The sequence below is a fragment of the Protopterus annectens genome, chromosome 6.part1 (genome assembly GCF_019279795.1).
Source record: "Protopterus annectens isolate FY-2018-M chromosome 6.part1, PAN1.0, whole genome shotgun sequence".
NCBI classification, from domain to species: domain Eukaryota; kingdom Metazoa; phylum Chordata; order Ceratodontiformes; family Protopteridae; genus Protopterus; species Protopterus annectens.
Window position 1 is genome coordinate 318,255,285 of NC_056738.1, and position 12,504 is coordinate 318,267,788.

The window sequence follows — 12,504 nt, forward strand, 5'->3', positions numbered from 1 at the left end:
AACTTTCTCAGGACCTGTAATCAATGATTCCTGTCATTCCTTGTATAAAGAAAGAGTTCCTTTGGTGTGCAGAGGCCTGCTACCACAACAAGCGTCTCCCTTTCACTCTACCCCCTGATGCCCGAACCCTAACAGACTCATCAGACTATGAATGGCAGGGCAGTGCATTCAGGGCAATTGGAAACCTGAGACAGATGCTCCTGCATGTCAACCAAAAAAGCGTTAGCTGTACAGAATTCCCTGACAGCCTTCAAAGACCGCATCCTTCCAGGACAATTATTGGTAAAGACAGACAACACCACACTTATGTGGTACATAAACAAGCAGGGAGGAACCCACTCGTACCCTCTCTGCAGACAAGCCATGGCTCTGTGGAACACAGCCGTAAGCTACCAAGTGCACCTATAAGCTCAATTCCTTCCAGGCAAGTTAAATTCACTGGCAGATGACCTAAGCAGAAATCTCATGGACCCACACAAATGGAAACTGGAACCAAAAATATTCAACATCTTGAACAAGTGGGGGACACCAGAGGTAGACCTGTTTCCCTCCCTTCAGAACTACCAGTTGGACAAATTCTGCACAAGGATTTCCCACAGTCAAGCTTGGAAAGTGGATGCGCTGTCCTTTACCTGGGAAAACCTCTGTTTATACCTTCCCCCCTGCCTCTCCTCTCGAAGGTTCTGCTAAAGATCAAACAGGACAAGCCAAGGACAATACTGATTTAACCAGACTGGCCACGCTAGCACTGGTACCCCCCCCTTGGGCAGTATGACACTGCTGGAACAGTGGCACCTGCCTCAGACCCCTTCCCTGCTGTCCCAGCAGGCGGGCCAGATTCTGCACCCTCAGCTTCAAACCCTGAACCTTGCAGCCTGGCTAATTCCTGTAGCTCTCCCAATAGCATCCCTCAGTAAGCAGGTGCTGGATGTCATTTTGGAGGCAAGGAGGACTAGTACTAGAAAATCCTATGCTGAATAGTGGAAAAGATACTGTTCCTGGATCCAGACTCAGGATGGGCACAGCAGTGCCAAGCTTACCTCATATAATTAAGTATTTAACAAATGCTCCACAAGGAGCTATTCTTCTCATCAATTAAAATTCATGCCTCTGCCATTTCAGCACATTATAGTACTAAGCCACCCCTCTTCTCTCATCCCCTGCTAAAGCAATTCCTTAGAGGGGCCAAAAACTTAAGACCCTCCCAAGAGAGCCCCTACTCCAGCCTGGGACCTTAACTTTGTATTGGAAAAGCTCACTCTCCCTCCATTTGAGCCAGCTGCAACTGCAGAGTTGAAATTCCTTTCTTGGAAAACAGTCTTCCTTCTAGCCATGACTTCAGCAAGAAGATTGTCGGAATTACACGCCCTCATGGCAGTGGAGCCCTTCATTATCTTCTATGCAGACAGGGTTTCCCACGGGACCAGTCCTTCCTTTATGCCCAAGGTGGTGTCTAGTGTGGCCCTAAATCAGTCCATTCATTTGCCTACTTTTTTCCCTAATCCACAAAACAAAGGAGAATGAGTACTGCACTCTCTGGACGTGCACAGACAACTTGCATTTTATTTGGACAGGACTAAGCCTCTCAGAAAATCTGAACAGCTGCTAGTTGGCTTTGCTACAGGGGTGGAGGGGAAGGTTACTTCAAAGCAAACTATTTCTGAATGGATAGTCCATTGCATTCATTTCTGCTACAAGCACCATGGAAAACCTACCCCACAGGGGATAAGATCACATTCCACCACGGCTGTATCTATCTCTGCAGCCTTTCTCAGAGGAGTCCCTACCAGGGACATCCTAGAAGCTGCTACCTGGAGCTCTGTACATACCTTCACCAAGCATTACCACATGCCTAATTTTTGTAAATCCAGAGCTGGTTTTACCACTGTAGTCTTGCAGGGCTTAATAGCTGGCCCTAATGCTCTCCAACTTCCTCCTCCCTTCCTTAACTTTGGGAATCAACCCCAAATGTGATGACTGAAGCAGTGAAACATGAAGAACACAGTACAGTTGTGTACACTTAACATAAATGTAGATGTTCGAGTGTATTCACTGTTGCATTCCTGGTTACCCTCCCTCCAGCCCCCTGACTTCTGTTGGATCTACCTTTCCTTCTTGTTTAGTGTATTTAAGTTTACTGTTGCATTTGCTTTTTGACGGAGATGTACCATAACATATAATTGCTTCCTATTGTGGGGGCAGCTGACATGCGAGGCAAGAAAAACTGATGTAATGGCGTCTGCTGTATGTTTTTATACCCCTGATGTCATGGAAGAAGAGACAGCATCCGACGCAGGAATCCAAGACTCTGGTATTTAGGCCGGCTGAGAGCTACCTGCAGGCAGATAACCCAAATGTGAGACTACATCAGTGAATACACATTCACATTTATGGTAAGTGTACACAACTGTACTTTTCAGTTAATGTGCTCTTAATGCACACAAATATAAACGGATTCTTAAAAGGTTACTCAAGTCTCCCTTTTCAGAGGCCATTTCTGTGATGGAGGTCTGAACCCCTCCTACTAAGACAAAGAGGTCCTACTCTGTTCCCTTCTCACCCTCTGATCAGGGCAAGCCTGTGAAATCAAAGGTCCCAAAGTTATTTTCAGAGCATAAATCTGCCACTACGGCTCCATTTTTCTCGGCTCCAAGCATCTCGAAGCCTTCGATACCAGTGCCAGTTTCTGCACCGGTCCTACCTCTGGCAGCAATTTGTAGACCTTACTACTCCTATTTCAACTTTGGCACCTGTGGCCACTGGCTCAGGGCGCACCTTCGACTATTTCGTCTGTTACCATTTCAAAACAGTTTTGGCTCAGAGTGCCACTTTGGCACCGAGCGTTGTACCGGCTTCACTAGATTTGATCCCTTTACTTCTGGTCTCAAAACTTGAGACTTCGATGCCGTCAGACCTTGCACCACGGACACGATACTCCTCTTCTGTAGAGCTGTTTCTAGGCCAGGCATATAGCCCCTTCATTAAACGTCCTGACTCCCTGTCTGGGAGTATGCACTAGATCCACCAGGAGCCTGTTGGAACACTACGTGGTGGGTCTTGTGGTCTAGCTGTTAGGGGGATAACCACACTTTAAGACCCATCCACCTGCAGGATTTGGGTTGACTTACCACAGACTCCATCTTACACTCCTTCGACCATCTCTGTTCCGAAGCCTTCTGCTCAGACATCCTTCTTGGAACCCATCACCTCTGTGCCTACAGTGCATCTCTCACTCTCACTCCAAGTTTTCCCTTTTGGTCTTCGGTTCCTGCTGAACCGGTCCTTCCTCAATTTGGGGATTGTGGGGACGGGCACTTTGGCATGGAGCAGTCTTTCTCCTCTGTTCCTTCCTTAGTACAGATAGCAATGTCTGCTCTGAATCTGCTTGAGACTCCAAACGTGGGGGCAGGTACATCGGAGTGAGGTGTGACCCCGGTCCTGAGGTTGTCTTTCTCTGATCTGGGCTCCTATCCCTCTTCAGACATGCCTGCCCTTCCGCATGACTGAGGGTTGTTGCTTCTGGCAGTACTCCTTTGATGTCAGAACCCCAGTTTTCACCTCCTGAGCTACAGCTGCCACAGACCACCTCCCCAGGATATCTGGCAGAGAAGCTGCAGGATACCTCTGTTCAGCGTACCAGCTCTTTAGAGTCCTCCTCAGAGAGCCCTCTCTAAAAAGGATGTGCAAGAGGAAGCACATGGACTCAGCCGAGGAGTCCTTAACTGAAGACACGGATTACGATGATGGTTAAGGGTCCCCGTGGTCACCTCCTGATGTCTCCTTCGGAGACATCCTGGAAATGTTAAAGCAGAAAGGTGACTGGATGCCCTCCAACCCTTCGTCTAAGGAGTCCATGTTCCTGCAGGCTTTCTGCACCTGGCCTTTTACCTCTTGGGTGACCTTGCCTGCCAATGAGCTTATTGTGCAGCATGCTTGGAAGAACCCTGATTCCAATGAGACGATCCCTCGGAGACCAGAAGAAATTCTTTCTCCTCCTGAGGAGAATCCACATTGGTCCAAAGGGTTACCAGTCGATGCTGTGGTGGTGGCGGTGGCCACGAAAAAGTACTTGGCTGAGGAAAGTCCTGCTGTCCACCTGCCAACAGGAAGGGCCGGGTGGTGGACAGACTGGGAAGGTGTGTGTTTGCATTAGGGAGCTTTGCTATACTGTCCCTGAATTGTTTGGCACATTTTACGAGGCTCCAGAGGGACTTGATCGCCGAACTCTCTGGGACGCCTGCAAGACTGTTTGACAAGGTCAGGGACAAATTGGCCTTGCAGCTTGCAATCCTGGAATCTGTATCCAACTCCTCCATGAGATTGCTTTCACATGTGACTGAATGGGTGGCTAGAGCAGCGGGTTCAGGCATTGTCATGAGTCGTTTTGCCTGGATGCGCATTTGTGACCTTGTGGACCCATTCAAGTCTTCCTTTCTGAATGCTTCCATCGAAGTTTCATCCCTTTTTGGCTCCAAAGTGAAGGACGTGCTAGCCAGATATGAGCCAGAAGGAAAAGCCCTGTCTGCCATAGGCCTACGGTTTTCCAATCCTCTGTGTACCTTCTCCAGGAATCAGAGAATGGAAAATGTGGCACAAAAAATCTCAGGGTCATTTCCATGCTGCATGTGGTGATACCTCCCAGGGGCAGATGGGGTTACAGTTCCAGAAGATGCCTCTATGGAGGCAGAGGGGGTCCTCGTAACCAAGGCTCTAGGGATTCCTTCTCTGGACAGCATTACCAGTGCTCCTGAGGAGCAGCTGGATTGCTTTCCTCTGGAAGCAGTCGGGGGGTCATTTCTCTCTGCACCAAGCTGCCTGGCAATCATATCACCACCGATCACTGGGTGCAGAGTATCATCACCAGAGGTTACACTATTCCACTTTCTTGTCGACCAAACCTTTCTAGAAAACTTCCCGACGTTCCACCCAGTCAAAGGGAAGAAGCAGCTTCAGAAATTATAAAGCTTTCTCAAAAGTCATCCAACCAGTCCCTCCAGACCAGTGTGGATCCGGATTTTACTCAAGATTCTGTTTGGTGCCAAAAAAGACAGGGGACTGGAGACCCATTTTGGATCTCAGCAGCTTAAACAAGTCTGTCACCCAAACCAAATTCTGGATGGTCACGGCTCAGTCCATTCTTCCCTTTATACGAGAAGGCGATTAGCTGTATTTGATCTCTGGGATGCGTATTACCACATCAAGATGGACAAAAGCTCCAGGAGTCTGCTTCGCTTACGGCTAGGTGCCATTGATCAATTTCGTGCCCTGCCGTTCAGTCTCTCTACAGCTCCCAGAGTGTTCATGAAATGCATGGCACTGGTCACATCTCACTTGACTACAAGGATTCTGGGTGTTTTCATATCTGAACGACTGGCTCCTCACCACCCCCCACCGAGCATCTTCTGGTAACAGCATTGCATTATACTCTCTCTCTGGCAAAATTGTTGTGAATAACGATAAATTGGGAGAAATCAAACCTTACTCCTACACATTGGAGCAGTGTTCAATACTCTCCTGTCTAGTATCACTCCCAATTCACATAAACCAGCGATTAAGGCTTCAGGTCCGAGTGATACACTCGTAAACAAAAGTCTCCGCAAGGAAAGTTCTTCAGGCCCTAGAGTCTATGGCAGCTTCAATCCCAATAGTGCCTCTAGCAAAGCTACATATGCAGATCCTGCAATAGCTCCTCCTTAGTCAGTGGTTCCCAAACTATCCCCCCCCCCCTCTGTTACCAGATTTGAATAACCAACTCCTGCAAACAGGACCTCCGTTGGTGGATGAGGCCAGACGTTGAACTTTGGAGTCCCCCATTTTAGTCCTGTCAGCCCAGAGCCATTGTGGCCATGGATGCTTCCCTGATAGAGTTGGGGGGGGGGCATTTCTAGGGAATGACTGTCCAAGGCGCATGGTACACCTCAGAGGCCCACCTGCATATCCATATTCTGGAACTGAGCGCTGTGCTGTTAGCATTGCAGGCCTTTCATTTGGCTCTCCCTTCCGGGACAATTGCAGTTCAGTCAGACAATATGTCAGTGGTTTGGTACATCAACAAGCAAGGAGAAACCAGTTCCTAACCCCTATGTTGAGAAGCTGTGAGAATTTGGCAGTGGGCGATAGCTTCCAATCACTTTCTGATAGCAACACAATCACTTTCTGATAGCAACACATATCCTGGGGAGCTCCAATGTGATTGCAGACAAACTGAGCAGATGCATCCTCATGCCTTGAGGGGTTTCTAAACCCTGAGGTGGTGACAGAAATCTTGGCCACTGGGGCCAGCCTTGCTGCGATCTTTTAGTCTCCCCATCGAACAGAAATTGTAGCAGCTATTTCGTCCTACTTCCCCGGAGGGGGAGTCACTGAGCATCCCTCTAATCCGTGATTGGCAGATGGGACTTCTTTACGCTTAGCCTCCCATCCCCCTGATTCCACAATTTCTAAAGAAAGCTCTTTGGTTGAGATACAAGGTGATCCTCATAGCTCCATTCTGGCCTCGACAAGTTTGGTTCCCCTTCCTTTGGCCTCACCTAGTATACCCGCCGTGGGTTTTGGACCCTCTACCAGATCTGATTACTCCCCAACCAAGGGTTGAGTCCTCTAAATCAGACAACTCTCAAGCTGACAGCTTGGTTTCTCCATTTCGATTAGTCACCAGGCAAGCTAATTTCTCCTCGCCTGTTCAAGACATCATTCTGGCCTCTCATAAACCATCCACCAGAAGACTATATCCGGATAAATGGAAGAGGTTCCCCCATCTGTTCCAAAGATAACATGTTAGACCCATATTCTGCCCCAGTTTTTTGATAATGGAACCTGTCTCTACTGTATGAGTACTTCTATCGGCAATTTCTAATTTCCACAGTGGTATAGATGGCACCTCTCATCACTTTGCGCCTATGCAAAGCTTTCCTCAAGGGGACCTCTCATATCGGGTCTCCTGTCAGACGGCCCGTGGAACCATGAAACCTCACTTAGTCCTTCAGTCTTTGACTCAACCTTTTGAACCTGCTGCGAAGTGTGACCTAAAGTTTGTCTTGGAAATCCTTGTTCTTGGTAGCCATCACATCTGCCAGAAGGGTCTCGGAGCTGCAGGCATCGTTATTAAGAGGCCCTGTCTGGTCTTTCATAAAGACAGAGTATCACTTTGGACAAATCCATCCTTTCTTCCCAAAGTTGTATCTGAATTCTCCATAAACCAGACCATTGATCTAGCAGTGTTCTTTCCGAATTTTGCCAGTAGAAGAGAGTACTGCTTTCACTCCTTAGATGTACATACAGCTGAGATTTTGCCTAGACAGGACCAAACTATCTGTACATCTGAACAGCTTTTCATCTCTTTTTCTGGGCCCAGAATGGGAGAGGCTGTTTCCAAGGTTACCTTGTCAAAATGGCTAAGGGACTGCATACGTTTCATCTGTTCCCTCAATGAAACTATGCCAGAAGTTAAAGTTCATTCCACTAGATGTATGGTAACATATGTAGCTTTCCATTCCAGGGCTTCCATGGATGACCTCTGCGCAGCAGCTACTTGGGGTAAGCCTCATACCTTTATAAATCATTACAAATTGGATTTTGTCTCCAGTGGGAGAGCTGCCTTCGGTGCAGTGGTACTCAGGAATGTTCTTCCATAAGGGCCGCCCATGGACCTCAGGGTAGCTTGGGATTCTGTCCCATCAGTGATGAGATTACCAACATCAGATAAAGAAGTTATGTCTTACCATAACGTTCCATTTGTGGTGTTCATCTTCTTTAATTCATCACTTCCCACCCTCCAAAGTCTCCTGGGGGATGCTTTGGGTCTAAGTGTATTTGCGCAGAAGTGGTCTCTGCTTTACTTCTCTTTTTCTCTAGCAAACTCTATCTGAGGTAACAGGGAGAATGGCATTCTGGGTAGAGACTTGGTTCTAGAGATTTTTGCCTGGCACGAGCTTGGTAAAAAGGCAGACTCTGTACTGAACTCCTCAGTGATGAATGAAAGAAGATGAACAATGGAATGTTATGGTAAGACGTGACTTATTTTTTTCTGTTTTAACAACAGAAAAAAAAAGATGATGGCAGTAGTTTACTTTTGCTATTCGTACAGGATTTTTTTCTTGTTCTCCTTTCTCTGTAGCTATGTCAGGCAAACTAACAAGTTTTAAGAATTGCACTTCTTGTGGACATAAGATTCCAAACTCAGGTGTCTGCAAGGAGTGTGTTTATTGCCCTGGTCCCGATTATCTAAATATAGCCTGTACAATCTGCTCTACCTTTAACCCCAGAGCTGTGGCTGACAGGTGTAATAAGCTCATTTTGAAAGTTTTACTATCTGTTGCTTCTGGTGTTCAAACACCCTCAATATCTAGCAGAGCTGCTTCTTCAGAGCTCAAGAAAAGGTCCTCCGCCATAGTGCCCCAGAAAAATTATGAATCTGACAACCCCGGATCAGAGAGCTGTTGGCCTAACATTGATCTCCCTATCTCCACTGACTTGCTCTCTAGATTCTAAGCATTTGGATCCGAAACAAAGTATGTCTCACAGGAGCAGAACTCCTGAGTTTATGGTAGAGCCATTTCGCCCCTTTGCCAGCGCAACTGTTTCAGACTCCTGAGAAACATTCCAGGACCCTTCCACAGCATTTTCTAAAGCTTCCAGATGTGGGATATGATGATGTAAATTTTTTTTCAGGGCTCAGATACAGATGGGGGTTCTGCCTGCTCCGTCCCCTTAAGAGGACCTATGAGTGTACAATTCAAGTCCATTCTATCTCTCCAGTCCAGCCACTGGTTTTGGAGCCGCAGAATCCGAAATCCCCGAGAGGTGCAGCATCTGATCAGAGGAAGGTTCCCTCCTCTCCTCTACTCAGACTGCTTCCCTGACAGGTTCTGCTCTGATACCCTGCTATCAGAACAGGTCTCGGAGCCGAAATGTTGGGGTCTGCGGCAGTGTTGTAAGATCCATCCATTCCCTTTGTATCTTCAGAGATGGACATTTTAGGTCCAATTCTCACGTCAAGGTTTGGATCTGGGGTGGCTGTGATCTACTTCTCTTTGGAAGTTTCATCTTTGACTGGGTGTATTGTGGCTTCTCCTGGACCATCTGCCTTTTGAGGTGGTAGAAAGGGCTTTTTCTCTCCAGACAGGTCCGTCCTCTTCTTTTGGATCCTTCCTGTTTACTTCCATCAATTCTCAGCTCTTAGTTGATCAGGCCTGTTTCATGGGGACAGTCAGTTCAAGCAGACCTCCAGGTTGCTCCAGTAGAAGAGCCCCCCCCCCCCCTTCCGATACCTTTCCAGAACAATTTTTGGAGGAGGTCCCCCAGAAGAGGATGTGTATAAGGGGATACATAGACCCCTCTTTGGAGCCTCTCACAGAAGACACCGATTTTGATGAAAGATCCCCCCCCAGATTACCACCAGATGACATCTCCTTTTGAGATATTCAGGAGATCCTGAAAAAGAATGGTGATGGTCATCCCAACTCCTTCTCCTAAAGAATCTGGGTTTTTGGATGCTTTTGGTTCTGGCCCATGTATGTCTTGGGGTCACCCTCCCAGCAGGTGAACTAATTGACTTGGTTTCCTGCCATACGTGGAAGACGCTGGATCCTGTTTAGCCCATTCTCAAGCACCCTGATAAATTTTTGGCAGCACCTGCAAACAGACCCCACTGGAGCAAAGGAGTCCCAGTTGATGGTATGGTGGTAGTGGTAGCCACTAAGAAAGAGCTAGCAGATCAGAGCTCTACTGTCCATTCACCTAATAGAGTCTGGAGTGTTGGACATATTTAGGAAGCAGGTCTTAACCTACCTTAGCACTGAGGTCACTTGACTCCCTGGTGCATTTTACTAGACTTCAGAGGGATTTGACTAAAGAACTTTGAAATAATGAATCCATGTCTGCGAGGATTTCAAGAGAACATCCTCTCAACTGACCATTCTTTTATCCATATCAAATGCTTTGAGGTTAGGTACCTCAAGAGCAGCCGTTTCAGGCGTCTCCTTAGAGACATGCATGGATGTGACTGCGATCTTTGTGGACCCTTTTAAGATGTCTTTTTTTATTAGCACCCCATTTGATGGCACTTCTGTGTTTGGCCATCAGTAAAGGATACGCTTACCCACAGCAAAAAAGATGTAAAGATCTTGTCTACTGTAGGGATCAAGTTTTCTTTGCCTCTGTGGACCTTTTCTAGGAACCAGAGAGGAGTTAAGAGAATGTGGTTCGGCACATCTCTGGGTCCATTTCAGAATTCGCATGGGGAAAATTCCTCCAGAGGCAGGGGGGGGAATATTTAATGGCAGACGTCATCCTAGAGGCAGAGGAGGGCCACAGAACCAGTGCTTAAGAGATCCTTTCTTTGGGTAGGCCCTATCAGTGCTCCTGAAGTGCTGCTCTTCTCTGGAGGCAGTATGGAGTCTATTCTCTTTTCACCTAGACACCTAAACATCACAAAAGATCAATGGATGCCAAGTATAATATATGGAGGCAACTTCTTACCACTTTCCCTGATCAAAGGAAGAAACTTCCTGACCTTTCCACCCAGTCAGAGGAAGGCCACAGCACAATAAATTCAAAACCTGCTAGAAAAGTCCTCCAAAAGGTCCCACCAGACCAAATAGGATTTGGAACTTATTCCAGCTTCTTTTTAGTGCCAACAAAAACAGGGGACCTGAGACCCTTTTTGGATCTAAGCAGATTAGACCAGGATGTAAAGAAAGCAAAGTTCCTAATGGTCACGGTTCAGTCCATCCTACACTTTCTGCACAAAGATAATACGATGTGCTCTAGATTTCTAGGACTGGTACTGTCCTATAAAAATGTACGGATGAGCCAGAAGACATCTCTGCTTTCAGCTGGGAGCCGGTAATTATCAATTTAGAGCTCTATCCTTTGAACTCTCCACAGCCTCTAGGGGGTTTACCAGATGAATTGCAGTAGTTGCAGCTCACTTAAGACTGAAGGGATTCCAGTTGCTTTTATATTTAGACTGGCTGACTGCCCTGTCCAAGTATCAACTTCAAGTCAGGGACTTGTTGCTCCAGATTTTGGACTCCTTGGGCATTACAGTAAATCTTGCCAAATCTAAATGTGCACCATTTCAGAGCTTAGAATTCAAAGAGACAGTCTTAAACACATCTACTCAAATTGCATCTTTGCCTATCCATTGCATTATTTCTGTCAGGAATTCTCTTCTCCCCCAGCAAGATTGGTGCTTCAAACTCCGGGATCAGTGGCAGCTGCCATAGTGGTGGTACTTCTAGCGTGCTTTATGCAAGCTCTCCAATGTACTCTGCTGTACAGTGGTCCATTCTACATCAACTCTTGTCTTTTCAAGTAAAGCTCATCCCTGTTTGCAAGCGACACATTTGCTGATGGATACAGTTGGACAATCTCTTTTTTCTGGGCAGATCATAGCCACAGTGACATGGATGCTTCTCATCTGGAGTGGGGGGACATTTCTTTGTGACAACTGTCCAAGGTTTGTGGTCCCCCAAGAGACCAAGGTGCACATCAGTGTCCTAGGGATGAGAAAAGTCCTTCTGGCATTTCAGGCATTGCAAGATGCTCTTCTCTTGAGGACTATGATAATTCAAACTGACAAAATGACTGTAGTCTGGTACATCAACAAACAAGGAGGAACACTATCATACCCCCTTTGCGGAGAGGCCATGAGGGTTTGGGAATGGGCGATCTCATCAGACTGCTCTCTTATTGCAACACACACCCCGGGGAAAACAGGTGTGCTTCTGGAAGAACTAAGCAGATCAATTCTGATGCCTCACGAGTGGTCTTTCAATCTGTTGGAGGTAAACCTGATCTTCAGGCATCGGAGCCAACCTTGCTGCAATCTGTCTCCCCTCTCAATTACAAATACAGCAAGTATTTCACTCTGATTCCCCCACTCAGCGGGAGTTGTGGAAAAATGCTGTTCATGCTTCACCCACAGGTGTGTTTTATGCTTACCCTCCTCTTCTCTTGATTCAAACATTTTTTGCAGAAAGCAAGCAGGCTGAAGAGCTCAGTAATCCTCGTGGCTGCTTGCAGGCCTTTGCAAGTATGGTTCCCCTTTCTGTTGTCTCCTCTTTGTTCTCTTCCATGGATACTGGAACTCTGTCGTGATCTCTTCTCTGCCCGTTGGGAAGAATTCATCACCCAAACATTCAAGCCCCTCAGGTTGTGACTGTATGGTTTCTCCATTTCCACTAATAGACAGTCCAGGCTTGCTTCCCTGGACCATGACATTTTTCTTGGCTTCTCAAAAGGATTCTAGCAAAAAAGTTTATAGAAGCAAGTGGAAAAGGTTCTCTATTTGGGCAGCAGAAAAGGGCACAGAGTCCTTTTCTGCGCCTATTTTGACTAGTCAATTTTTGACTTATTTTTAAAATTGGTGCTAGTTTCTCTACAGTTAAACTTCAGTTGACAACCATTTCAAATTTTCATGCAGGAGGTAGGTCTTTTTCCTTAGCTTCCCTAGATTATGTAAAGCTTTAATGAAAGGCATTTTTCTGCTAAGGCCTCCAA